The sequence below is a fragment of the Notamacropus eugenii genome, chromosome 7, assembly GCF_028372415.1.
Source record: "Notamacropus eugenii isolate mMacEug1 chromosome 7, mMacEug1.pri_v2, whole genome shotgun sequence".
In the NCBI taxonomy this organism is placed as follows: domain Eukaryota; kingdom Metazoa; phylum Chordata; class Mammalia; order Diprotodontia; family Macropodidae; genus Notamacropus; species Notamacropus eugenii.
The window spans coordinates 132,343,480-132,367,350 of record NC_092878.1 but is presented as its reverse complement, the minus strand read 5'-3'; the positions used below and the strand labels follow the sequence as shown (position 1 = coordinate 132,367,350).

At 38.2% G+C, this 23,871-nt stretch overlaps 1 protein-coding gene across 10 annotated transcripts in view; it reads right to left on the bottom strand.

The window, feature by feature from the left end:
- Positions 1–23,871, bottom strand: part of BMPR1B (bone morphogenetic protein receptor type 1B) — a 480,264-nt gene that overhangs the window by 192,020 nt on the left and 264,373 nt on the right. The window contains exon 1 of one of the 10 annotated variants that reach the window (XM_072624695.1): positions 2,001–10,760. The exons of the other annotated variants lie outside the window; for them this stretch is intronic. The gene's annotated coding sequence lies outside the window, so the exon portion shown is untranslated. Of the gene's footprint in view, positions 1–2,000; positions 10,761–23,871 lie in introns of those variants that run through there. 10 annotated transcript variants of the gene reach the window in all.

Genomic DNA, 23,871 nt, shown 5'->3' with positions numbered 1-23,871 from the left:
AGAAATGCCTGATGTAAGCAATGGTTGCATTTTCAGCTTTTTGAAAATATATATCGTATGTATTTGTGTATACATATATGTACATATATACATACACTCACATATACATTCCCACATACATGTATGTATATATACACACGTATAAATGTTTATGACTGTGTGTGCATAGCAATGGATCCTCATCTTCCTCTACACATCCCTGGTTCATATTCTCTGTAGTCCTGTCAAAGGCTCCCAACCAAATCATCTTGCCCTAAATCACAGACTGCACATTGGTGGGCAACACTTGGTCTTGACCGCCACAAACTTCCCCCCCCAAAAAACTACCCTAATTTAAAAATTTAAAAATGCAATTATTTTTCAAAGGACAACATTTTTGTTGAATTAAAGATAAAAAATTCAAACAATTTTAATGAGGTGACAGACATCTTATTTTTAAATGTTCAATTGCTTTTTAATCACATTTACTTAGCTTTTTGCCCCCCCCCCCAAAAAAAGGGCAATTAAAGCTGCCTTTACTATTTTATAAGACTTTTTTTCCCCTATGGAAGGGCTCTGTCTGATATTTGTGTCTCATAACACTAGGGGGCATAGTGCATAGCTCTGAGCCTAGAGTCAGGAAGATCAAGTATCCAGCACTTACTAGCTGTGTGACCCTGGGCAAGTCACTTAACCAGTCTGCCTCAGCTTTTTCATTTGTTAAGTGGGAATAATATTAGCACCCACTCTTAGGGTTGCTCTGAGTACAAAATAAGAAAGCCCTTTGCAAACCTTAAAGGGTTATATAAGTGCTAACTATTATTAAATACTGTCAGGGCAAGCTCATTTGTAAAATGGTTAGATTTTGAATATGCGCAATTTGTAATACATATGCATTAGCATCTGATTAACAGTAATCAAAGTATTGTTCCCCTCTTTTGGTGCATCTCACTGGACAATCTCGGTTCAAACTTAAAGGGAACTTTAACTTAATTTTTTGTAATTAACAAATAAAGGGACACTATATTTAACCCCACCTCCTGAAGACATTATCAGTCACCATTCATAATGTAAAAATGAAAACATATATCCAAGTACAGATTGCCTTAATTTAAAAAAAAAAAAAGCTTCAGGAATGTTAGGAGATAATTCATTAATCAATGAATCTGTTCCCCTCATTAATGCCTATGGCCGTTTCCTTTTAATAAAGTTATCTTAGTACTTATTTTCAAAACTAAACGTCATAAAACAGAAGTATACAGATTTTAGAATCTGTTGAAGTGAGAAAATATTTAGATGAATATGCTCCCTGAGCTCGTTGATATTTTTAATGATACCCTGGAACTGAAAAAAATCAAAGAAATTCAAAATACATAGTAGTGACATTTCAAAGTCATATATGTAATGGGGAGGAAGCATGTTAACAGTACACATGAGCACAAAGAGAGAAACGCGCTGAGCCCTCTGGAACGTCTTTCATCTCAGGATTAAAAAGATGACTGAAATCGCATCTCTTGCCTGATGCTCGGAATCTTTACCAATGACTGGCTTTGGCACTTCTTGCTTTATTTCAGAATGTCTACTACCTATACTCAAAACTTCTGGAACGTTCCCCTGGTATCCAATTTCTTTCCTTCAGAGTTTTCCATTTAAATGACATTTGAAATCCGTAAGCTCTTTCTATGCTTCTTCACAGATATGCGCAGATGCCAGCTTGAGGGTCAGGAGGAACTTACTAACTGGTTATCCTGATGTTTCAATTACTTGGACTCCTTCCCCCCCAACCTCAAAGAGGGATGGGTAACAAGGAGCTGGTGCAGTCTGTCTGATAGGAAATGGCACGCCATCCTGTAATTCAGGTGCGCTGTCCCCCTCTCTCCCACACACCCTGCATGCCACTGCCCAGGACGGGGCGCCCACCCCTGGGCACAGCCTGGAGAGCGCTTCTCCATCAGGTGGCCGGCCAGCCGGTCCCCAGAAGTGGGCAAAGCAGGAAAGTGCCAACTCCCCTCCTGACTTACCTTGGGACTCAAGGCGGACTCGCTCTCTTATCCCGTCCTGCCTCCCTGGTCATCCTCAGTGCCAAACGGTTATGATTCAGCAGGGAAAGCTTGGACCTCATGGTCAAGAAGGCATTCTTTCTTTCAGCAGGGGAGCCCAAGCTCCAAGTGGCCTCCTGCCCCGCAGGCTCTTTCTCCCGCCTGCCTGCCTGCCTGCCTGCCTGCCTGGCCTGGCCCTCTCCTGGAGGTGGCTGGGGGCAGAGTGGTCTATAAATATTGCCCCTACCCTCGCAGAGCTCTGCTCACCCACCGTGCCCGGGCTCGGGCCTCAGGTCTGTGTCACTGAACACCCTGGCCATCCCCAGGCAAGCTCTCAGCTGCTCACACAAAGCTGGCGATTGGCTCGCTCCCTGCAACCCTGTGCCTGCCTGGAAATATCATTCTGCTGCCAGCTTCCCAGATGCTGTGGGCCTTTCCTGAGGCCCGACCCAGGCGCACCAGGGCAATTAGGAGGGCTGTCTGAAGAAATACTGCCTTCTCCAAGCAGGTGGAGGGAAGGGGGGCCGGGGGAGGAAGCGCTGCCTTTGTTTTGGCTCAAGGACCTGAGCTCCAATCCCCTTTATGGGGCCCTTTTACCTAAATGTTATTTAATTAAGCTCATAAAATGTAATTACTACACAATATCAGTGTCCAAAAAACCCTAAGAAAGTATTTGCTTTATAACTTGGTAAATTTTGTCAAAGTAGCTTTTCACCGGCCTGAGGCTACAATGGATTAAGGAGACCCAAGAAAAGCAGGAGCATTTGGAGTTGATTTTCAGAAGAGCTGGATTGGGTTTGTTAGAGAAACTCCTCAGAAGTTCAGCGCTACCCAGCTCCCCATTGGCTGGGGGACGTTCCACCCGGTCACTGTATCATTTTTGTAATTGATGTCTATTCTAGACTACAAGGTCCAGTTGGAGCTCCTGCGTCCACAATCTTATTTGGATTCTTTTGTTTGTATGAGGTATACTGCTGTGCAAGTCCCATAGCATCCCTGGGTTTCCATTTCCTCTCCTGTTTAAAAAAAAAAAAAGGTGGGGAAAGGGCGGCCTGGCCACCTCCGAGATCCCATCCAGCTCGACTGTCCTACCTTGACACACGTTTAAAAATGAAAACAAACACAGAACGTGTAAACGTCAGAGAGAATATGATATTCAGAAATGATGCCAGTCCTAAAGACTAAATACTGGTATCTGTAAGAGAAAAAAGATGATTCGCCAAGGCATGTATTCATGTTTTCTTTATAACTGTTAAAAAAAGTCTTTTAAATGATTTGCTTTTGCATGTCTATTTATAGCTGAGTTACTTAACATGTGCTTAAATTTCACTCATTTAGCATTCGCTAACAGGGGCCAAAGGCTTAGCCAACACTTTTACAAGCTGACACTTAACAGAGATATAAAGCAGTCCTTACACTAAGGGAATGGATGTGTTTGGTCACAACAAAAGTGTAATCAGAACCCAAATTTATAAATTTGCACATTTTTCTTTTGTGCAACACTCATTGCTAAACAGGGATTATGGTCGGTTGGGTATTATTTCATAAGTACACAAAACAACTAATGTAGAACTTGGCCTAAAAACACAAGGGGAAGATGGTGAGAAGCTGTGCCCTGCGTGTCAGACTATGGTTTCAGGAGGCTACCCAAAGGAGAAAATCAAAGTTTCACCAAACGGTCATTTGAAGAGGTCAAGTGGTTGGCTACCAACACTCCACTCCACCATTACTGATTCAAACCTGCAACAATGTTGTGTTTTGATTTTTTAAAACTCTGTTTTATTGAGAATCCTAAGTAGGAATTAGAGGGTTCTGTTCACAACCTTTTGCTCTTTTGATTAAGAGCATTTATTCCAAGGGCAAATCACTTAAGTCGCAGTAAGAGCTCTCTAAACAAAACTCTTAACCTACAGAGGAGAAGCTAAGATGTGCTGGTAGAGGGTGCTTCAACCCCACAAAGTTTCCCATACTAAAGTCCAGGCACTATCCCTTTTTTCTCTATCTACATGTTAGGTGATGCAGTGGATAGAGCATCAGTGCAGGAGTCAGTAGGACCTGAGCTCAAATCTCACTTCAGACACTTGACACTCACTAGCTGTGTGACCCTGGGCAAGTCACTTAATCCCAATTGCCTCATCCTGGAACATCTCCAGTCATCCTGAAAAATATCTAGTCACTGGATTCAGATGGCTCTGGAGGAGAAGTGAGGTTGGTGACCTGCACAGCTCTCCCTCACTCAAAACAAAGTCAAGTGCAAGTCATGTCATCATTTTTCTGATGGCATGGTCTTCTTCCACAATGAAGGAGGAACACACACTTTCTATTCAGTTCACTTCACTTAACACTTATCAAATGCCCACTATGTGCCAGGCACAGGTACTGGTGATGCAAAGGCAAAAATGAAATACTCTGCCTTCAACAAACTAGAATTCCATGATTTTCTTAGTGTAGGAAAGGCCACAGGAGAAAATCCCTTCCACCAAAGCAACTCAACCACTCTCCTACAACGTAAGAGCCTTAGAAAGTCGCCTGGCTATTGAGATGGTCCATAACTTGCCTGTGTCCACACATCTTGGGACTTCAAGGCTAGTTTTCCATTCAACACAACAACACACTGCCTCTCTCTCCCTACAGAACATTGTCCATTTATTTGTACTTGGTCTTTGTTCTTTCAAAGGAGACCAAATTGGAGTAATGATTAACTAGAGAAAAGCTTCCCCAAAAAAACTAGACACATCCTTTCAGAGCAAGACCTTACTTCTGAAGAGTAATTAAATCACCTGATAGAAGATTCTACAGGGAGACTACAGGAAGCCCTGAAGAAGTAAATAATACAAAGTAAGTATTTATACAGAGGGGGGAAAAAGCAATCATTTAAATATGTTACCTGCACTTTAGACAGTAAAAAGCTTTGTGCTCTATGTCTATTCTTTACATAGTCATAAATTTTATGTATATTCATAAACATATGTTCATATGCATATGCTCTCTATATATAGCTCATTTCAACATTACCCGGCAGTATAAAACTGGCCAGAATTAGGAATTTTATTTACAATAATTAAGCTATTAGTAATTAAGTTATTTTTTCCCTAACTTCAACATTTTAATATAGTTGCTAGAGTATAACTAAAAAATTACAAAATCATAAAGTCATAAATGTCTGGAAAGAAAATGAGTCAGGAATGCAAGAAGGCAATCTGAGACTTTTTATTGTTTAAAAATTATAGGTAATAAGTTTTTAATAGAAACAGATTCAAAATGCCTACTTTATATTACTAACCAGACCAATAACTGGCTCGCAAAAATGGAAAAATTACCTAATCTTTATGAGTTTCAGTTTTTCCACCTGAAGAATGAAGTTGATAATATAAATCAAAGTCAATTCAACAACTGTATACTGAAACTTGTTAACGAACTATTATGAACTCAAGGCGATTAAGAAGTTTAGTGTTGACAGTCCTGAGTTCATTCAACGGACAGGAAAGGAGAACCTCCAATATGTCCAAGGTAGTATGACCAGTGATGAGGAAACAGTACCCATTTCTGCTTCTGTGAAATGAGGGAGCTAACACTTTCACTTGCTATCTGAGTCATTCTGGAGATCGAGTGTGATAACCGACAGAAAACACACAGCCAACTCTACATTACTAGATACTTGTCAATCAGCAGCTTTGATCACAGGATCCAAAAATGTTAAGTGGAGAAGGTCCATTCATTCTACAGGAAAGCAGCCAGAGAGATTAAATGATTTCCCCCAGTTCGCAGAGACAGGAAGTAGCAGAATCTAAATGGGAAGCAAGGTCTTTTGACTCTAAATCTAGGCTTTCATAACTATACTACATTAATTTTTTTTCAATTAAATCCACAGGTCCGAAAACATAAAGTGTCTACAATGTGCAAAACACTAACACTTGCCTAAGGCGCTCTATAGACAAGAAATAGAATTCCTCAGTATAATCATCCAAGGAAAAGAAAATGTCCAGAATTTCTCCTCTTTCTAAGGAAGAATTAAATGGTATAAAATTCCACGTTAGAATTTAAGTCTATTTGGAAAGCAGTAAATTTGCAAAAAAAAAAAATCCTCATGTTAGGATGTTTCCTTTTTAAGAAATTGAAACTTTAAGGCATATCTTAAGAAAGACTATTTATTTAGTTCACTAGATCTCCTCCTAGGAGATTTACCTTTATATGATCAAGAGGTGATCAAAGGTGCCTCTTTTAAAGGAAGAAAAATCTGTAGTTTGTTCCTCAAACACAGGAAAGAAAAGAAGCATTTAATTCAACAACCATTTATTATGCTAGAAGAGTATATATTAAGGGGAAATGGCAGCCAGCTCTCTGCTGAACATCAAGTGAATGCATGGAAGGTGAGCTCCTGGGACCATGGCTGGACCTCCACAGTGATTTGATGGTGTGGCCTCAATGAGGTTCACAGATGATAAACAAATCAAATCCTTCCAAACCCACCAGGATATCGGGAACATTTACAATTCCCTGGGCTCACCAGTTCTTTTTTTTTTTATAAAGAAACAAACTTACTATTAATAGCTTCTACAAAAATTATATCCTTACTTTGTACATCTATATCCTCTTCTAGAATACACTTGATCTCAATCAACAAACACAAAAAAGTAGGTATTTACTACTGGCCAAGTCACTAAGCTAGATGCTGCAATCTAAAGACAAAAATGAAAATCTATCAAGGAAGACAAGTACATATGAATGTATGTAGAAAAAAATACAGCTTGAATATAAAATAAATGAGATCAATACAAGGAAATCAGTAAGTTAGTTGTTACGGTTCCTTTGAAGGAAGAAAAGAAAACATAATTACATACCTACTACACACACTTTACAAATATATAATATGATCCTCACAAAAACCCTAGGACATCTTATAGATGAGGAAAAATGAAGTAGAAAGAGGTTAGGTGATTCACCCAGGGTTACAAAGGTAGGAACTGTGAGAGTCTGGATTTGAATTCAGGTGTTCCTGATACCAGGTCCAGCACTCTGACTGCACCATCTATCGACCTTTAAGTGGAATGTAATATTATATTTAAAATACAGAATAACTTTACACATATGTCTTATTACTCACTGTTGAAATTCAATTATTCACCAATTTACAAAGGTAATAATCAGGTTGATTTACAAGCAAATAAACCTAACCATTGTAATATAAATAATACAGAATGTGACTTACAGTTTTTCCAGTTATTTTCTTTCAAGACAGGAGAAATTTATGTACTCGAGAGGAATCTGAAACCTTACTGCCTTCTTTCTAACCAAAAAAATGCAGTTTCAAATGAAACCAGCTTTTTGTCATAAACTGAGGTCTTGAACGGAAGCCAGAACAGGGGCTGAGTTCCAATTCTACAAATAGATTTCTCATAAATAAATTCTCTTGCTACTCCTCTATTTCATTATAGAAAAGGATTTGCTCTCATCTTACTGTCAATCCTACCTTGCTAATATCTTGGGATTTTTACCTTTCTCTGGGGTAGTTAGATTTTAATAGGAAATTTGAAAATCAAAATGTCTTCAAGTCCCAAGATAATGAGTTACTAACATTCTGTGTCTGTAACACTCCACTTAGAAGGATATTTGAAAGCTTGGAGTCTTTAAACCATTCCACTGATTCAGGATTCATTGACAGATTGGGATGTTTTTACCCCATGACAGCAGGTGCCAAAAAAAGGGGGGGGGGGAATACAGATCAGCACATTTTCAAACTGGAGCACTTATCTGCTAGAGTGAGCAAGATCTGAGTTTGAATACAGCCACAGACACTTGATAGCTGTGTGACTCTTAGCAAGTCACTTAATCTCTGCCTTAATTATGTCACATATAAAATGGGGATAAAACCAGCACCTATGTCCCAAGGTCGCTATGAGAATCAAGTAAGGCAATAATTTGTAAAGCGCTCAGAACAGTGTCTTACACATAGTAAGCACAATATAAAATGCAAGCTACCATCACCATCATCATCTTCATCATACTAACTATATTCAACTTAACAAGCCATCCCTGTCTCTAAATGGGCAAAGATCAACAGAGTTGACCAGGATTTGACTGTTCTAAAGATTCTGGTTATTCACTGGCTAGAACTAGCCTATATAAGTAAGTTTTACAAGGACTTATATGAATTTGAATTCCATTTATCCAATTTCTGAGTAGGCTTGGTTTTATATATCATAGTATAGAAAAGCACCTATTTTTATGTCACACAGAATTGATATTGATTGAAGACCCATGTGTTCAATGTCATGAACTGGAATACAGTCGGCTGTAAATAGCAATGAAGGAAAACACATATGTTAAGGTCACATCATCAGGAATTCTTGAGTCATGCATGACACTCTAAATTACTCAATGAAAAAATCAATATCCTTAATTCAAACAGGCTTCACCTCTCCTCGTCTGAAGAAAATTCATCCTACTGCCCTCCTCCTCTTCCTCCCCAGTGTTAACAAAACGGAGGAAAGGTAGTGAGCCTCCAGCATGAAAAAAAGCCAAAAAGCCAAATCACTGGAACCAAGAGTTTTATAGGTATTATTCAATTCTGTTTACTTATTTACAAAAGTGATTGAAGCGACAACATGACTAATTATGCTGCTTCCTAATGACTCCTACTAATAAATTGTCCTTCAAAATACCCTAGTACTAAATTTTAAAAGGGGAATGAATACCCCTAGACTGATTCAGTAAAAGATAGACCTATTTTTACAAATCGATATCATGCTTCCAAACATCTAGAAATCAGATGAAAGGATAGTCAGTAAGATCTGAGTTCGCCTCATGTCTCACACACTTACTGTGTGACCATCTCTCAGTCCCCATTTCCTCATCTATAACAGTGATCATGATAGTGCCTACATCAGAACACTGTAGAAAAGATCAAAGGAAATAATATATGTGTAGTACATGACAAATCTTAAAATGCAATATAAATAATTTATTAGTATCTTCAAATGAATTGTTTCTGTCCAGTTGGGTCTAACTCTACGAAATCTTGGGGTTTTCTTGGCAAAGATCCTGGAGTGGTTTGCCATCTCCTTTTCCAGTGTGTCCACATTTTTAGAGATCAGAAACGGAGGCAAATAGAGGTTGAGTGACTTGCCCAAAGTCATAGAGCTAGAAAGTGTCTGAGGCCAGATATGAATTCAGGTCTTCCTGACTCCAGGCCCAGTGGTCTATCCACTGAGCCTCCTACCTCGTCCTTCAAAGGAGTTACCTGGGTTCAAGTTCTGGCTCTCCTACTTAGGATTGTGGGTCAAGAGCTGGAAAGATATTTGGAGGTCTTTTATTCCAACCCCCTCATTTTACAGATCAAGAAAAACCAGTGAATTTCAATGATTTGCCCAAGTATGAATACGGGGCAGAATTGAACCCAAGATCTTTTGCTGTTGAATGAACCCTTGCTCTACCTACCCTATTGTCTTCCCTCTACTTCCTACTTGAGAGAGATCTTCAGGGAGGGGCGGAGCCAAGACAGCAGAGTAAGTCTGCACTTTCTATACCACTGCCCCCAAGCCCAGCCAAGCATCTGTTAAAAAATGGCTCTAAACAAATTCTGGAGCTGCAGAATCCACAAAATGATGGAGTGAAGCAAATCTCCAGCCCAAGACAGCTTGGAAGGTCTCCAGGAAGTATCTATCGCACCACAGTAGGGACGGGGGCAGTCCAGAATGGACCACGCAGGCACAGACAGGACCTAAGAAGGCCTTGGGGAGCATGACTCTCTCATACCTGTAGCAGTTTCTAGACTTCATGACCCCAAAACGCAGACAAACTGAAAGGCCTGTGGGGCCAGTGTGTTAGAGTGGTGTGGTCCAGCCCCAGTCCCAGGGCAGTTGAGGGGGGAGAAGGGCAGAGGAACCCGCGGCAGCCACAGTAGCAGCAGGGGCAGAGACAGCAACCGTTTCTGGAGTTCTAGGCCCACGGACTGTGGCGGAATCTAGCAGCTGACAACACACCCCCTACCTCCACCAGAAGCAGAGAACTACCTTGACCAAGAGCTCAAAAGTCAAGTAAATAACTGTGAAAATGAGCAAAAAACAAAAAAAGAATCAGACTATAGAATCTCACTTTGGCAACAAGGAAGAGCAAAGCATGCAAACAGAAGGAAACAAAGTCAAATCCCTTCATCCAAAGCCTCCAAGAAAAATAAGAATTGGTCTCAGGCCATGGAAGAGTTCAAAAAGGATTTTGAAAATCAAGTAGAGAAGTAGAGCAAAAATGGGGAAGAGAAATGAGAGTGATGCAAGAAAATCATGAAAAATGAGTTAACTACTTCCTAAAGGAGACAAAAAAAATGCTGAAGAAAATAACATTTTAAAAAATAGACTAACTCAAAAGACAAAAGAGATCCAAAAAGCCAATGAGAAGAAGAAAGCCCTAAAAAACAGAACTGGCCAGAAGCAAAAGGAGATCCAAAAGCTCCTGAAGAAAATAATTCATTTAAGATTAGAATAAAAGCTCCTTAAGAAAATAATTCATTTAAGATTAGAATGGTGCAGATGGAAGCTAATGATTTCATGAAAAATCAAGAAATTATGAATCAAAACCAAAGGAGATCTCTTCAGGGTTCAATTTCCTTACTGTCCAAAGGAGAGCACTGGACTAAATGATCTCAAAGATATCTTTCAGCTCTAAATCTATGGTCTTATGCAATGAAATACCAATGAGTATAAAGCAAAGTTTACATATGATATATATACATATATATATATATAAAAAACAAGAAAAACTTCTAATTCATTGTTCAATATTTTTATAGATATGGAAATGCCAGTATACTATGGCTATGAGAAAAGGGTATGCCACAGCAAAGACTGGAAGTTGAAGTTCTAATCCCAGTATAAAAATATAATAATGTAACATTTCCTCAAGGTTAAAGGTTAAAAAAGCACAAAGACTTGTTCGTAGCAAGTGCTTTAAATAATATGCTGACAATTTAAATCAGATTTAAATTGTAAACTTTTATCAACCATTGAGGAGTAAGGGAAAATCTTGGTGGCTAATGGGTACAAAGGGAACATAAGATGATCTAGGCATGTCTTCATTTTGAAAAAGACCAGAGGGATAGAGAGCCTAAGGAGGAAGGAAAATTGACTTCAGAGCACACCTAGCTAGGAGCAGATTGTAGACAGTGTTTCTACTATTTGTTGCTTTATTAGACTTCTGATTAGCCATTTCATACACAGTCACTTACCTTGAACTCTAAGGTTCTTTGTTCTCAGGTAATAAATACTTTGGGCTCCTGGGACTGCACAGGAAAAGCATGCACCACTTCAGCAACCTTTTACTGCTGTCAGTTTATTGTGAGCGCTTATCCATTATTAGTTTGAAAAGTATTGACTGCACACTTAATAAATGGGTCATTTGTTTTTTTCAATTGGAACAATGTTATACATAACTCAGGAATGAGTATAATAAAGAAGCGATGGCAACATGGAGGATGTTTTCAGCTTTCGTTTAACACTGTTAAATTTAATAAATTTCAAATAAAATTGCTTTACCACTCACATATGCCTGAAATTTGGCATACAAAAAAACCACAGTATCGAAGGTTCTGAATCAAAATAAGAGATTCAAGGAAATCCAACGTTTCAAAGAAGTGGGATAGCTGACCTTCCACGTAAATGACCAAGAAGCAAGCTAACTTTAGAGTGACCCTGGATAGAGATAAGTTAGAAACAATGCTATACTCTTTCTGGTTTTATCATCTCTGTGCTTCAGTAAGAGTTTATTAAGTTAGACACTATGCTAAGCAACATGGATGGGAACACCGAAGTAAAACAGTCAATACCCACAAGGAGCTCATATTCTAACTATTCTAAATCTAATTATTCTAAACAAGTTGACTATTTTCTGTTTATTAAAATAATGTCCAGCTGAAAAGAATGAGAGAGATTAAATTCTAGTTTTCATTTTGAATGAACAGTTGTTGCTAATTATAGATCAATGGTGAGGGTATTTTGTTCATTTTTTTATGTTTTATATTTTTATGGAATTTCTACGTCCTATATCAGGATATAGATTAGAATCGTCTTAGGGCTCCAAGTAGATGCAATAAATAGCAATGCCATAAATATATTTTCATATAATTTGCATAGTCTCATCTATTCTCAGGCAGTTTTCACGTTAAAATTTTATTTTTTGCTATTTTTTTTAAATTCTCCTTTCAGAAGTAAAGGAGTCACACTAATTAAATAACTTTTGTAAGTTATCCTTCCACCTACCAAAAACCAAAATCAATATCAGATGTTAAAAATTCAAGAGTGTGCATATAGCATACCAAGCATTGGGATGGAAGAGGGAAAAAAGTCACCATTTTGGCTATTCTCACTACCTAGACATATACCATGATAGATATATCATGTAGACAAAAAAAAATTAACTGAATTTCTCCCTTTTTATTTAGCTGTTTAGTGTGATGTTACCAATCACAAGATGTCCTTTTTTTGTGTGTTGACTGCAAATCACTGCATTTAGTTGACTCCTTTTAAGACTTACATCTTAAAGTCAACTGTATGTAGTGGGAGAGATTCAGTTTATTTTGAGATCTGATCTCCTGATATCAGTGAGCTTTATTTTCTCCCGATCTGGTAGATGCTAGATCAGCAAGGCTAGTCTGCACTAGAATCAAGGTGATTTAAGCCAGAAAGCTGAAGGTGAAGTACTGAAAAGAAAGGTGTGAGGCCAGCTATCATATTTTGATGGAATATCCAGAAAGAGGACAGATTCGGGACAATAAACCTGGTGTGTACGTAGAGTGGGAGAATTCAGACAGACAGACCTACCTGCCTAAATAGGTACTGAAAAGGAAAATGATTAAGATTTGAGTTAGAGGTGGTAAAGAACTATCATGAAATGAACAGTCGGCTATCTTAGAGATGGAGGTCATAGATCCATTTATCTACCAACAAGAACTTCATGCACATCATAAAAAGTACAATTTCATTGTTCAGCGATCAGTTTTGAAGCAATACACATATAGTGCAGTGACTGAAGAGGCTCACTGCTCATTTAAATTTCATTTTGCTACTAAGGAAATGCTTGCAGAAAACCAAGGAAAGGAGGACATGGGAACGCAAAAATGAAACAAACTCATCTGGCAAAAATGGAAAATCAGAATGCCAGAAACGTAATTCATTTTTCATTTTCCTATCACACCTGAATAAATCTCACCTAATTCAAAAATTCAGTTATTCCTGACCATTGAAACTCCTTCTTGGCAGATAGGGCCCTGGAATTTTCCACCAAGGAGGCATCATCGTGGCAAAGATATGGGTACAGAAACACAGACAAGGTTCAAAAGAAACGAATGTTTAACATGACCTTTCCTATTGTACTAAATCTGAATTTAGATGTACGTGTGATGTATATGCCTCCTACGTCGGGCACAAATGCCCAGAGGTAGGTTAAATCAAGGAATAATAGTCTTTCTCATCTTCTATAAAAGTTGTATTTGTCATCCATTATTTCAGAGTATTTGGGAATGTGGAATCATGTGACAGTTTTTTCCCCTCTCTGCTTTGCTCTTTCTGTTGAGGAGAGAAAAAATTAGGCAGTGAATAGGTGAAAGAGAAAAGGAAAAAGGCAGCCATTTCTGTTAACGTTAAAGTTCCACATAATATGAAATTTAAAATTATACCTTATACTAGATTCTACATGGATGTCTTGGACTCTAGCTCCCTCCCACCTCCTTCCCCTTGAGAAAAAAATCACACACACAACCATACATGAACACACATGGATGAGTGTACATACAAAACATCAATAACAAAAAACCTAAATACCTGTGACTTACTATTTGAAATGGCCAAATGACGCAAGACAGTTGGGGAAAAAAATCAAAAGAAAGAGAAAAAAGCAGAAGGGTCAAAGAGGGCCACTAGAGATTCTCCAGCTCAAATCACACAGATCCCTTTTTTATATATAAGAAAACTGAGGTGCCAACATGTTTTAAATGGACTTCCCCTAACGGTTATACATCAAGTTAGTGACAAAAGAATTCATATTTTTATAGAACTTTCAAATTTTAAAAGGTGACATAATTTCATCTGATCCTTAAAAAATAAAAAACCTAAGGGGTAGAAGGGCACATATCCTATTATTATCCCCATTTCCCAGGTACGTATACATTTTCAGAGAGACTGAGTGACTCACCCACAAGGTGAAATGCTGCTTCTTTTGTTATGTTTGGTGTGCATGTGCATATGCTCAGAACCTAGATCTAAGGTTGGAAAGTCTTTCAAAAATAAATAAAATGTCACTGGTGCCCCACCCCTGATTCTGGACCACCACCAGTGGAAAGTTTTGAAGCAGCTGCTAAAGTTGAGTTATAGGAGAAACAGGAGCTTCAAAAATTATTCTCAAGGTCAAGGGCTCCAGAAACAAAACATCACTAGCAGGAGGCATTTTAAAAGCAGCTGCTGAAGCTGGAGGTATCCACCCCTCCTGCTGGGCTGCTTCTCCTGGCACACAGATCCAGCAGCCAGTAGGGCCACTAAGAGTCTCCCACCTGCCTCTGGAAATGGCTTGGTCAGGGGTTTTAAATCCCCAGTCTAGATAATAACTCAGGGAAATGAGCAAGACATTTAATTGGCTATGTTCATCATGAACATTTGACTTGGAAAAAGAAAAGGATCTGTCAAATGCAGGGGTTGCACTCTGCAGGATACAGAACATTGAACAAGATTATAATTCTGAAGGATGCTGAATAAACAGTTTATATTTGGGACCATGATTTGGTGTTTGAGAAAGCCAAGTAAAAAGAATCAAAGGGCAGGGCAGTGTTGGAGTCGGTGGAGAGCTGGCTTAGGGGTTAGCAAATCACTTCAACACTGGTTGTGTCACTCAATCTCTCTCAATATCCAAACAATCTCTCTATGTTTATAAATTGTAGAGAAGGTGGTTGCCTCCATTCATTGAGAGTTTCGTCAAGGAGGGGATGGGGGAAGAAAAACAGAAAATTAACAAGGAAATCGTGATCTGAAGTATCTGAAAACTTGCCTCTGTCCTATTTTCTCTTATACAGGGATGTATAGAAAACAGTGATCACCCCCTATTCTTGAACTTAGCCTACAATCTAAAGTACTGTCATCTGAATACACCTAAAAGTAAATGTGTAGGACCCTGAGCTAACCCAAAGGTGGCTACACCTATAGAATTCTTTGGAAAAAGCAGCCCTTTGTTAAGCTTTGTGTTCTAATAAAGAATTCATTTCTCTAAAAAAGATTAAATGGTTTGGAGAGCACTAACACTAGACCTTTTCTGCCTGCAGTAAAGAGAGAATTCTCTTCCCACTTCTTTTTCATATCACCTGAAGTTCCCATCCTCAAAAGAGCTACAAAAAAAGTTTGGGATGCCTAGAGTCATTAACTTTGCCTTACGTGATCAGGCTATAATCTGTATACAGCTTACAACTCAGCCCATACACAACATCCATGTGTCAGCAATCTCTCTTAGTGGTGTGTGACAAAGACAATATATGAGCACTCAGGAGCTCATGTCTGCCAGTCTAGTGCCATACTTGGAAAAAGTACTGACTATCTCTCTGGAAGGCTTACTGAGTATGAAGCAGGATAGAGTTGTAACATCAATGCTTTTAAATAGCATTTGAGTGCTAGAAATTAGGATAATAATGGCCAACAAATTGTGCCTCTATGAAGGTATCTTAAATATTAATGTACTCTCAAATCACCATATTTTAGTTGGGCAGAAGACCAAGGTTCAAATCTTAAATTGCAGTCACTTATTTAGTTTACTGACAATCAATATCTATTACAAGCTACATTTAAAAATGAATGTCAGGTGTTACTGGAAAGTGCATCTACGTGAAAGGTCTCTACAGAAAAGTGGTTGATGATAAAGGAGTAAATAATGCATAAAAAAATCCCCTAAGAGTGATCAAAACCTCATTCAGATGACAAACTATGCAGCAGCTACAAAACAGTAGCTCAGACTTATCAGTGATTTCTGTTTTCAAGACTTCCAACTGAAAATAAGTTCACACCAATGATGCCCAGTATATTTGCTCTGACCTATTAAAAATCACTGGAGAATCCATTTTACATAGAAATGTGACTGCTGATGAAACTGACAGGTATTGGAAGGCTTTTTAGAAATCTTGGCTACTCTCCTCTCTGCACCGTCAGCATAGATGTTATAATCCTATAATCATATGTAATCATAATCATTCTTTCCTATTTGTTGATATTTTCAACTCTACCTTCCCCAATCATACTTTTTTCATTTAATCTTCATATGCTAAGCACACATTTTTCTTCAATCAAGTTTACAGTACAGATTAAATCTTATGAAATTTAATTAATTTCAGGTCTCTCAAGTGTTATTTAAAATTGTATTTCTACAAAATTAATTGTTTCATTCAGATTTTATCTGGCTCTCCAAGTTCCCACACTTCTAAGCTGTAAGGTCACAGACAAGGCATTTAACATCCCCAGGTGTCAATTTCCTCACCTGTAAAATGGAGATAATGAGACTTGTACTGTTTACTTCACAAGGGAAATTGGAAAAGCACCCCAGTGCAGTAGTAAGATGATATAATGGACTTATGGTAAGATGACCTGGGTTCAAATTTCTGCTCTGCCTCTATCTGTATGCCTTTGGAAAAACCCATGTTCCTCATTTGTAAAGGAAAGGGGTTGAGAGTAGACTTGATGACATCTAATGACCATTAAGGCTCCAAAGCTATGATAATATAATTGTTACTGTAACATTTAATTGGACTACAGAGACAGAAACCTTCTAAAAGAGTTAAGGCGAATATTTAATTCATTCCAAGAGGCAAATTTTCCATCACTTAAGTACATTAGAGAAAAGAGAAAATTATTAGAATTAATGTATCCCAAAAACTCAGGTTGTTAGCATTTCTACGACAATGTAAGTAGTGGCATTTCAGTGATAACCCATGAATTTGGGGAAAAAAACCTAGGAAAAAACTTTGCTCTGGTATTGTCATTCTCTATCTGTTAAAGTCAATTCCATGTCCCAAAAATAAGACATACATACATATAAATAAACTGTGAGAAAATTTACCAACATGAATACAAGAAAAAAATCAACTAATAATGAATTCTGATCCTCTTCCAGGGATGAAGGCTGGCCAGCAAAAAGCTGTCCTACCTGTATTGTAGTTGACACATTCTTAAGATGTCTATAAATTCAAAATTCACCCAAGCATTAAATACAATGACCTGGAACTTCCCGTAACAACTGATAATGGAAGAAACTCTTTTAAGAGCAGTATATTTTTTTTAAAAACTCAACTTTTAAAGAGTATATGGAAGGGGAGAGAAAGAGAAAGAGAGAGAATGAAAAGTTATGGGGTGCTCTAAAAGCACCCACACACGACTGGTTGATGTTGAAATATTTTGTACATGCCTAATGAAACAGAAGTTTATCATTATTTGATAATGTGTCTCCTCCTTGCAGAGAGCTTACAAGTAATAAACCAATTTTAACACCATCTAAAAATCAAGAACATCCACTGAAAAATTCATCAACACCAAGAAGTGACACAGAGATGTTGACTTTCTTTGGGGTAGAGAAGAGCCGACAATATAAGGTTATTTATCACATCCAAACTACTTTTTGGCTGTAGCACAGATTTACTAGTAAATTGGAAAAGACTTTAAAAAATATCTCTACATTGTAGGGAAAAACAGAAAGAAATTATCAGTATAACTTCCAAGAAGACAAATCCATGAAAAATATGTTACAGAGAATAAATAAATATTAAATTGGACCAAAAATAGCTGCATTTTTAAAAAATTATATTTTGTTCTTCTTAATAGTTAACAGTGGTAAAAAAAAATTCCTAGAATAAACAAAGGTTTGTATGAAAATTTTATTTATCTTGACAACCTGTTCATTTCTGGATCTATCCCCTTATAGCAACAACATTAACAAGTCAACGATTTAAAAAAAAAAAGCCAACTGACACAATGACCACGTCTGGTGGCATGTGCAATAGTCTCCCTCTGTACTGTTCTGCCAACCACTGTACTAAGGAAAGAAGGTATTTCCTCAGATCTTCTCCAAATGGGAAAAAAAAAGTTGGTTATTATGACCAAGCAATTTCATTTTTACCATTCTCATTTATATTATTGCTATAGCTGCGTATGTTACTTCTCTTTGCATCAGTTCATTCAAATCTCCCCATATTTCTCCAAATTCCTCATAGTTCTCATTTCTTATGAGGTAACTAATATTGACATAAAACAATTTGTTCAACTAGTCTCCAACTGATGAGTACCCACTTTCTTTCCAGGTGTATCTTTTATTGGTTTCTACAAAAATTACTGAGATGTGTGTGTACATTTTTTTTTCACTCAATAGGACTATTCTTTCTTTCTGCAGGTCAGTGGAATCTACAAGAGAAATCATTTGAATAGCTGAATAACTTTTCGTGCAAAATTCTAAATCGAGTCCAACCAGTTCACCATACTATATTACTAACAGCCTATTAGCATGATTATCTTCCCAAATAAATGGGATGTTCATTCTTAAATAATGGATGAATCTTGAATTAAAGTGTAGACTTTGGCAGAAAATGTAGAAAAGCATTTGAAATGAAAAATATTGTTATTCAATTCAACAAGCATTTATTTAGCATCTCCTATTTATGAGCAAGATATTATGCTGCACAATGGACATATAAAGGATAAAATAAGACAAATTCTGGTCTCAAGAAACATTATTTGGGGTTGGGTTTGGGGGGGGATGGTTAGGAAGAGATGATCAATAAACAAATTAATACTAAATGTATACAAGGGTCATAATGTATAATAAGACTAGAGGGAGATGTCATTTTGAAGTTCTCTAAAGGCCTATATGAGTTTATATTTTATCCTAGAGACATTCAGAATATCTAGGGAGCCACTGAAGATTCTTGAGCAAAGGAGTAAAATTCTCAGATCTTTGCATGAGAAAAATAAATTTGGAAGCTGTAGGGTGGGTGGATCATGGCAACTAGTTGGCACAGTAAATAGAGTACAAGACCTGAAATCAGGTGGATGAGTCTTGCTGAGTTCAGATCTGGCATCAGATACATACTAGCTGCTTGATCCTGGGAAATGATCCTGTTTGCCTCAGTTTCTTCATCTGTTCAATGAAATGAAGAAGGAAGTGGCAAACCACTCCAGTATCTTTGCCAAGAAAACCCAAATAAGATCATAAAAATGTCAGACACAACTAAAAAATGACCAAAATAGTGGGTACATTAGGGAGAAAAGAGACTGGATGAAGAGAGAACTGTAGTCATAGCTCAGGCAAGTAATGATAAGGACCATGTCTGTCATATAAACCTTCAAGTTGAACTGACAATGATGATTCAAAAAAGATATTTGTACTCCTAAGTCATCCATCCCCTCTCCTCCCTGTGTAAAAACGCTGAGAGTTGCCATTTCTGTTTCTAGGTGACTAAGCAGAAAGTTTTCAAGGCTTCCTTTAGGTCACCATTGAAAGTCTTTCACTATGAGATGAGGAGCTTCCTTATTATCTACAGTCAGAAGAAGTGATTACTCAGTGGATATACAAAAGGGAGAGGATCAGTCCTTCACCTCTTTCTTCCTTTCTGCTATGAATCACGCTGAACTTTTTTAGTTGCTTCTGTAAAGCTGGGGCAGCTGGCCCCATTTGCACATACACACATAGGCTTCATTGGTTCCATGCAGCTGTGAGCATATGGCAGCTATAAAACAAATCCTATCTAGGCAAACCTGAGGGTGAGTTAAGTTTATTTTGTTTATTCTGTGTTGTTTTCTTTTTGATCTTGAGTAATGAGCAACCCTGGATTGGAAGAGACCTTGTGGACTGAAGGTGTCTGGAGTTTTGGGGTTCTATTAGGATGGAGCTGGCTGTCTTATGTATTCATTAGAGACAAGTGCCACAGATGGGGGCAGAGTCAAGATGGCAGAGTAGAAATTACTCTAGCTCTTCCTCCACAGCCCATAAAATACCTGTAAAGAAAGACTCTCAACAAATTCTAGAGCAGCAGAAGCCACAGAACGACAGAGTGGAAGAGATTTCCAGCCCAGAGTGACCTGGAAGGCTGACGGTAAAGGTCTGTTGCACCAGGACTTGGAGCAGAGTGCAGCACAGCCTTGGCTGAGTGGCACAGGAGGAGCAGGGCTAGAGCAGGCTTCAGGGGTGGAATCCCCAGCAACAGCAGAGGTTCGCAGATCCCTCAAACCCACAGGTGACAAAGACACTTCAAAGGTCAGTGAGAGAGCCTTTTCACCTCTGTGACAAGGGAGCAGGGTCCTCCTCTAGCCCTGACCCCAGGCGGTGGCAGCAGCAGCAGGCAGTAGCTGCAGTGGAAGTGGCCCACAGAAGGCAGCAGCCTGCTTCCATTGTTGAAACCTTCAGCTTAAAGCCCCTGGGGGAACTGAGAAGCTGATCTAAACCCCAGCCCTGAGTAGGGGCCCCACCCCCACCTAAAGCCCCTGGAGGAATTGAGGTGCTGATCTGACTCTCAACTGCAAGCAAGGCCAAGGAGTAAACTCCTCTGCCTTGATTATGCCACCTTGGAGGAACTGAGAACTTACAGGTCCCCAGAGTATACCTTACTCTTGACAAAGGACTCAAAAGTCAAGTAACTGATTGGGGAAATGCCCAGAAAAGGGTAACAAAAGTAAGACTAAAGAAGACTACTTTCCTGGTGAACAGATATTCTCTCCCATCCTTTCAGATGAGGAAGATCAATGCATACCATTAGAGGAAGATATAAAAGTCAAGGCTTCTGCATCCAAAACCTCCAAAATAAATATGCAAGGGTCTCAGGTCATGGAAGAATTCAAAAAGGATTTTGAAAATCAAGTAAGAGAGGAGGAGGAAAAAATTGGGAAGAGAAATGAGAGAGATGCAAGAAAATCATGAAAAGCGAGTCAACAGCTTGCTATAGGAGACCCCAAAATATGCTGAAGAAAATAACACCTTGAATAATAGGCTAACTCAATTGGAAAAAGAGGTCCAAAAAACCAATAAGGAGAGGAATGCTTTAAAAAGCAGAATTAGCCAAATGGAAAAGGAGGCTGAAAAGCTCACTGAAGAAAATAGTTCTTTAAAAATTAGGTATATGGATGGACAGTTGCCACAGACAAGAGGATTCAAGACTAGTCACTTCATAAGTAATTATTTACCAAGGCGGGCAAGAGGGTTGGAAAGTATAGTGCCAGGTTGAAATGTAAAAGGCATAATTAGCAAGCCTGGAAAATGCTTTATATTCTGATGAAGTTTGTTTCCAGCCTCCCTACAGAGGAGTAACAGTAGTTATAACTTAAGTTACTGAATCCTGTTTGAAGTTTATAATCACTAAAATTCATGCTTGTTGAGGGTCCCATGTTTAGCATTCCTTTTGCATATAGGAATAAATTACTTGAATGATTCATGCTATACAGGGAGTACGATTTCTATCACCCCCCTCCTCCTCTTCTTTTTAAGAAAGTCTATTGATTTAAGGCATAAATGTAAAGGTGTCCCTATGGGGATGATTAGGGTGAAGGACTTACTGAGTCAAAGTATGACAGAAGAGGGATCTTGGACCCTTTGCGTGTGTCATGGATTCCTGTGTCAGTCTGGGGAAGCCTAGGGATCCCTTCTCAGATTAATGTTTTTAAATGCATAAAATAAATCATATAGGGTTACAAAGAAAACGTATTACAATGAAAAACAGTTACCTCCTCACCCCCAAGCAGAACTGGATCTGTCAACTGCCCAAAGGCAAAAAGAAGAACCATTAAATGGCACATAGATCCAAGTTAATATTCTAGTATTGGAAAAAAAAAAAAAAACACCTTGAATAATCTTATACATGAATATTCATGTTACAAAAGAGGAAGTATAGAAATTTTATAAAAGAATGCAAAAAACATTTACAAATCAGAAAAACATATACTCTGATATTCAGTAGTATCAACGCAACTGTGATGAAAAACATATTGGAAAATATGGATCAAGATAAGTAAAGAGAGAGGCCAAGACTAATTCATGTTGACCCCAAAATTCATCCATAAAATTAACTTCCCTATTTGTGGAAGGCTGCCACAATTCTTTCAGTCACCAAGGTTCACAACCTTTGAGTCATTCTGACTTTCCCTATCTAATCAATCATTGACCATGTCTTCTTCCCTTGATTCTACTTTCCCAACTCTGACATCAATCTCCAAACATACAGTTGTCACCCTCGTTCATTACAGTCTTGATTAATCCACTTGATCAACATTTAATTACTTACTATGTATCAGGCACTATGGCAGGTACTGGAGTCACAAATACAAAAATGAAAACAACTGCAACCCTCAAGTTGTTTAAGAGCTAGCTGGAAAAAAAATAATGCCTAAGTATGTCAATTTATGAAAATAAACATAAAGGTGATTCTGAGGGAAGGCACTAGTGTATGGGGACATCAAGAAAAATATCATGGAGAAAGTGGTCCTCCAGATGAGTCCTAAAAGAACAGAGGATTCTAAAAGGCCAGAGTGAGAAAGGAGTTCATTCCAAGAATGTACAACTAATACAAAGGCACAGATACAGGAGATTAAATATCATTCATGAAGATGAGTAAAAAGACCAGACAGGCTGGTTTGGTGTGTTTGGACACAACGTGCAATAAAGGAGAAAAATTCACAACAGGTTTGCCAAGGACTTTAAATACCAAACAAGCTTCTACTTGTTCCTGAAGGTAATAGGGAGCCTCCTTTAGCATTTACTGAGCAGGGGAGTCACGTAGCAAGATTTGCACTTTGATCTTTTTTCATTATTTCCTTTCTCCACTCCATTCTCCAAACAGCTACCAAATTAATATCCTAAAAAGAGGCATGACCATGTAACTTCCCCATTCAAAAATCTTCAGCACCTCTAGAATCCAATATGAATTCCTCAGTCTGTTATTTAAGGCATTCCACAGTAGGGCTCTTATCTACCTCTGTAGACAGAGTGTATTGTTCCTCTTGGTAGACTGCACATTTCCAGGCAAAAAGGTCCTCCAGCTGTTTTCTGGACTCGCCACAGCATCTCTTGTCTCTAGCCTGATGCTCTCTCCCTTTGATTGGGCCACACAACCTCACCTCTGCCTCTCAACATCTTTCAGGGCTCAGGTCAGGCATCGACTTCTACATAAAGACTTTCCTCATGGCTGTTTTGAGTACTTTCTCCCCTCACTTTAAACTATATTTTATTCACTTGTTTATGGAATTCTACAACCTTGCTCCCTGACGATTTCAGAATAGGATATCCCTGAATACATTCTTATCTTTGTTTGCATGGTACCTAAGATAGTACATAGTAAAAGCTTGCGAAATAGTGATTGAACTGAACTACCATCCAGACAAATTAGACTTTTCTCCAGTCTTCGCGCCCTTGGTCATGCTATACCTCCACCAAGGTAACAGACTATTCCTTTCCCCTTTTCTTCCTTCTTGTGAGGCCAACTGCAGTGGTATCTCCAGCAAGTTCTCTGACCTTTAGCCTTCAATTCTCAGCTAAAAGCAAATCTCTTTCTCCTGCTTGGTCTGGACCATAATTCCTTTGAATTTAACATGTTCTCTTTTATATCATTAAGTATATATATTCATGTCACTCTATTAGAATGAAATTAGGGCATATATTATATCTATCTTTACATTCCTAGAACAGTAGTTGCTCAATAAATATTATACAGTATACTACAATTCATTATAGTAAATAAAATTGTTTGGTTAGCTAACCACCTTATAAAACCTTTTAATTTACAAAACTTTTTAAAATACTCTTTTTGTGCACATGTGTGTAGCTATATAAATTATTTATTAAATATGACATTTATGATCATTTC